The sequence below is a fragment of the Capra hircus genome, chromosome 22 (genome assembly GCF_001704415.2).
Source record: "Capra hircus breed San Clemente chromosome 22, ASM170441v1, whole genome shotgun sequence".
Classification (NCBI taxonomy): Eukaryota; Metazoa; Chordata; class Mammalia; order Artiodactyla; family Bovidae; genus Capra; species Capra hircus.
Window position 1 is genome coordinate 4,583,289 of NC_030829.1, and position 6,036 is coordinate 4,589,324.

Genomic DNA, 6,036 nt, shown 5'->3' on the forward strand with positions numbered 1-6,036 from the left:
TTTGGGGGTGTGGACCACTTAGGTCTCCCCGGGATCTCATACATTCTTTCTCATTTTTATGCATAAAAATTCAGAGATCATCAGCTTCTAACTCTAACACATGCGTAACATCTACCAATAATGCTTTCTTTAAAGGGATGCTGACAAAGAGAATGTTTAGCTGCAGTCCAAAATTAGTAAAGTGAAAAGTAATACATTTCAGACTTAATCTCACAAGGTTTAATTATTTCTGGATTTTTTTTTTATAAAGGAGCATCTTTCTCAATAATAATGAAAATCTCTCTCAGCTATCAAAAGGCCATCTTTGTGTTTAAATTCTTAGAAACAGAGGGAGCAGTCTTCCCCCCTGGGTTCTTTCTCTTGCCTTTAGGAAGCTGCAGGTTAGCACTGTGACAAAGCAGTCACCAGGTGGAACTGCTGTGTTGGTCTCCAGTCGATTCCAAATCCAAATCCTAGATTCGGAACAGAAGCATAATGCGAGGGATGGGTATAATAGCAAAGGCCACCACTACCTGAGCTGAGCCTTCGCCATGTGCCAGAAACTGCCAGGGGCCTCCACACTTTAGAGCTCACACAGCCTCACACGCATGCTCTCAGGTCACGCTAGAGCTCACACAGCCTCACACGCATGCTGTCAGGTCACACTAGAGCTCACACAGCCTCACACGCACGCTCTCAGGTCACGCTAGAGCTCACACAGCCTCACACGCATGCTGTCAGGTCACGCTAGAGCTCACACAGCCTCACACGCATGCTGTCAGGTCACGCTAGAGAGTTCACACAGCCTCACATGCATGCTCTCAGGTCACACTAGAGCTCACACAGCCTCACACGCATGCTCTCAGGTCACACATGAGCTCACACGCATGCTCTCAGGTCACACTAGAGCTCACACAGCCTCACATGCATGCTCTCAGGTCACACTAGAGTTCACACAGCCTCACACGCATGCTCTCAGGTCACACTTGGGCTCACACAGCCTCACACGCATGCTCTCAGGTCACACTTGGGCTCACACAGCCTCACACGCATGCTCTCAGGTCACACTTGAGCTCACACAGCCTCACACGCATGCTCTCAGGTCACACTTGAGCTCACACAGCCTAACACGCATGCTCTCAGGTCACACTAGAGCTCACACAGCCTCACACGCATGCTCTCAGGTCAGTACTGCTGTGGCTTCATCTTCCAGATGAGGCTTGGAACATGGGCAACCCAGCCACGCACCTACATCTTTGGAAGGCTAGAGTATGCTTTTAAAAACAGCTTCAAACGTTCAAACCCTGTGGGACTTTCTGGTAGTCGAGTGGCTAGGACTCCAAGCTCCCAGTGCAGGGGCCCAGGTTGGATCCTTGGTCAGGGAACTTGATCCCACATGCCGCAACTAAGAGTTCATGTGCCAAAACTAAAGATCTTGTGTGCCACAGCTACAACCTGGTGCAGCCAAGTAAATAGGTTTTGTAAAAAAAAAAAAAAAAAGTTTAATTTTAACCTTTGGTTCTAAGGTTATTTTCTTCTTCAGAGGCTTTGGGAAATGCCAATATGGAAGGCAACTCTTTTTCAGTTTTGTTTTGTTTTTTTTTTCCCCCAAAAGTTCACCTCATTTGGCCTGAGATTCTGTGATTTCTATAGACGAGGGTATTTGAACATTCATTCTAATCACCTTGGTCACAATTCACATTTTCCATCCCAGAAATAACTTGCTATTTCCATCATCTCTGTGATTTGTTCTGGAAGGAAAAGCCCTATCTACCAGATAGATAGGCGTAACTTTTCATTGACTATTTCATTGAACAGTATGCAGTCCATGGACACTCTGTAAATATTTTAATGTTACAAAGATAGAGTAGACACTTCTCATCAACAAGGATTTCATAGAATATGATATGATAACGTTTTAGCATGAAATAAGATCAAGAGATTTTGTGAGCAATATACTTAACCCTTCCATGACTTGATGCAAAGTGGATGGAGAGACTACCTGGTCTGAATGCAATCATATCTTCTCTCATCCACACACAGGATGGACCTTGCAGACCCTTCACTGCTACCTCTTCCAACTTCATACATTTCACAGAGAAGTCATATATTTTACCGTTGCCCTTTTTTCAAATCATCCAGGGGTATTTAACTTTTGACAGCAAGAAGGATGGAATAAGCCATTCTGAAATGGGTGGAACTCTAGTAGCAGCTGATAGTAGTATAAATCCTATGTTGCCATTCAACAATCTTCATAGCGTCTTCACAAGGAGTAACTTCCATCTCAAGAAACCACTTTCTTCACACATAACAAGAGTAACTCCTAAAGATGCCAGAATAGAAGGACATGACCGCACCTCTTATGGAAACACCAAAATCACAACTAACCAGTGAACAGCCAGCAGCAACAATAACAACAAAAACCTCACTGGAACCTGCCAAAAAAGTTACCCCACATTCAAAGACAAAGAAGAAACTTCAGTGAGACAGTAGGAGGGGCACAATCATGATAAAATCAAATCCCATATCCCCCTGGTGATCCACAAACTGGAAAAGAATTACATTGCAGAGGCTTTTCAAAGAGTGAAAGTTCTGAGCCCTACATCAGGCTTCCCAGGCTGAGTGTCTGGCAATGGAAAGAGGAGCCCTCAGAGAATCTGGCTTTGAAGGTCAGTGGGATTTGATTGCAGGAATTAGGAAAAGAGAAACTTTTAAAGGGCACACACAAGGTCTCATATACATCAGGAACCAGGGGGGAAAGCAGTGGCTTCATAAGCACCTGGGCCTGGGTCAGACCTACCTGCTAGTATAGGAGGTTTCCTTGCAAGGTGGTGGTGGGGGTGGGGAGAGCGGCAGGCACAGCTGCGGCTCACTGTGGGGACAAAGACACTGGCTGCAGGAGTTCTGGGGTATTCTTAGAAGCCACCTTTTTCTCACCAAGATCAGACTCTCCCAACAGCCTATAAGCTCCAATGCTGGGACACCTCAGGCCAGACATCCAACCAGGGCGGAAACATAGCAGAGAGGTTGCTTAAAGTCCTCATGAGCTCACAGCTGCCCACTAAACACACCCCTTGACATAGCCCTGCCTACCAAAGGGACAAAACCCAGCTCCACTCACCAGTGGAGAGGAACCAGTCCTTCCCGCCAGCAAGCTTGTACAAGTCTCTTAAACAGCTGCATCCACCATGGGGCAGAGAGCAGAAACAAGAACTACAACCCTGCAACCTAAGGAATGGATATTGCAATCACTGAAAGTTAGATGGCAGAGGAAAATGTCTGAGATTAAGGAAAAAGATAAAACCCCAGAAGAATAACCAAGGGAAGTGGACACAGGCAATCTATCTGAAAAAGAATTCAGAATAATGGTAGTAAAGATGATCCAAAATCTCGGAAGAACAATGGAGGTACAGTTTCAGAAGATAAAAGAATTGCTTAGCAAAGACCTAGAAGAACTGAAGAAAAGCAGATGAGCAATAAAATAACAAATTTTAAAATGTACTAGAGAGAATCGATAGCAGAATAAATGACACAAAAGATTGCAAAAGTGAACTGGAGGACAGAATAGTGAAAATCACTGCCATGAAACAGAATACAGGAAAAAATGATAAGAAATGAGGAGCACTGAAGAGACCTTTGGGACATTAACTACACCAATATTCATATTATATGGGTCCAAGAAGGAGAAGAGAGAGAGGGAAGACGGGAGAAAACATTTAAAGAGATAATTGGCCGAAAATTTTCCTAATGTAGGAAAGGAAATAGTTACCCAGTCCAGGAAGCACAAAGAGTCCCAGGCAGGATAAACCCAAGGAGGAACACACAGAGACACACAGTAATCAAATCGATAAAATATTAACAGCAAAGAAAAAAATATCAAAAGCAAAAGAGAAAAGCAACAAGTAGCATTCAAGGGACCTCCCATAACATTATTAGCTGATTTTTCAGGAGAAACTCTGCAGGCCAGAAGAGAGTGGCACAATATAATTAAAGTAATAAAACACACTCACACATAATTGATATTCTACTGTTACAAATATCATGTAACATGGCGAAAAGAATGATGAGATTTGATGCCAAATTTGAAGTCTGAGCTTGAATGCTCAGCTTAAACATCACTTGCTGTTCACCTTGCACTTTGATGTTAAGGAGAGAGCTTCTTTCCTTAAATCTCATGAACCAACCTCTGTAGGCTTCAGACTTCTCTTCTGCAGCTTCCTCACTTCTCTCAGCTTTCCTAGATTTGAAGAGGCTTAGGATCTGCCTCTGGATTTGATTTGGGCTTAGGGAATGTTGTAGATTGCTTGGGGAATGTTGTTGATGGCTTGATTCTCTGTTTAAACCACTAAAACTGTCTCCATATCAGCAATAAGGTTGTTTGGCTTTCTTATTATGCCTGTGTTCCCCAAGTAGCACTTTAAACTTCCTTCAAGAACTTTTCCTTTGCATTTACAATTTGGCTAACTGCTTGGCCCAAGAGGCCTACCTTTCAGTCGGTTATGGCTTTCAGTCAACCTTCCTCACTAAGCTTTATCTTTTCTAGCTTTTGATTTAAAATGAGAGACATACAACTTTTTCTTTCACTGGTACTCTTAGAGGTTTTGTGTGATTATTAACTAGCCTAATTTTATTATTGTTCTGTGTCAGGGACTAGGGAAGCTCAAGAAAAGTTTGAGAGAGGGGGAAACAGCTGGCTGGTGAAACAGTCAGAACACATGCAACATTTGAAGTTTACCATCTTGTATGGAAGGGTTTGTGTGTCCAAATGAACCACAATAGTAACATCAAAGATCACTGATCTAAGATCACCATAACTAACATAATAATAATGAAAAAATGGAATTCTTGTAAAAATTATTGTTAAAATGTGACACAGAGACACTTTGAAAAAATGGAGCTGATAAACTTGCTGTAATCAAGATGGCCAAAAATCTTTAATTTGTTATAAAAAAAAACCACCAAAACTCAATATATGTTAAGCACATTAATATATGTCCACAGCTCAAAACCTGAGAATATATCACAACTGAAGGTAGTACAGGGGTAAGTCAAGAGGAGACAGTTGACAGTTAAGAGCATGGCAGTGGATGAGATGGCTCAGGAGAGGATAACCAATGAACATAAAAGTGGGCAAAGAAAGAACAGTGGTCACACACTCAAAGTCGGGGCAGACTAAAAGAATTTCAGTAAAGGAAGTGGAGAAGAAATTATGTGTAGCTAGATGGAAAAACAGGTAGTAAGACAATAAGAGAGAAATGAGTTTCAAGAAGAGATAACACGGACTTCCCCCCAGGGATTGGGACTCTGGATTTCTATCGCAGGAGGCTCAGGTTAGTTCCCTGCTCAGGGAAATAGCATCCTGGATGATCCATGATGGCAGCCAAAAAACAAAAAGTTCAATAAAAACCAAATTCATTAAATTAAAAAAGAAGAAGAGTCAGAATGATACTATCGAGTACTGCTAAGTGAGTGGTGACTTTGAGAGGAAAGTCTTACTTTTGTCAGAAATTTATCCTTAAGCTAATAATGACATTCATGGATCTCAACCACAAGTAGACCTTAATACAATATTCAGGCCTTAATGCATATTTAATGAGGATTAGTTTCCTAATTAATGGAGTAGCATATATAATGGAGATTAGTTTCCTCTATTAGAGTCCATTTATAATTTTCTTTAAGCAAAATCTTATGGATTACTTTAATACCCTATACAGGAAATAAAGACTGTCTTCAGATCCTTACTAATATCTCATTCTTAAAATAGTCATGAATGTAGAAGCAGCAGATGAGCTGGCATTCACGCTCAAACTTCAAATTTGGCATCCAATCCCATCATTCCTTTGGCTATGTTACATCATATTGGTAACAGCTACAAAGCAGAATACCAACTATGTGTGACTGTGTTTCTATGCCTGAGTAGCCAATGAGTCTATTTGATCTCTGAGAATCACTCTGGATGTTACTGAAGGCAGACAAGAGACTTTTGGCAGTAACTCTCTTTTATTGCATCTGTTAAGCTGAAATTTAGATAATTTAGTATGAAGGCATGGCAAAATG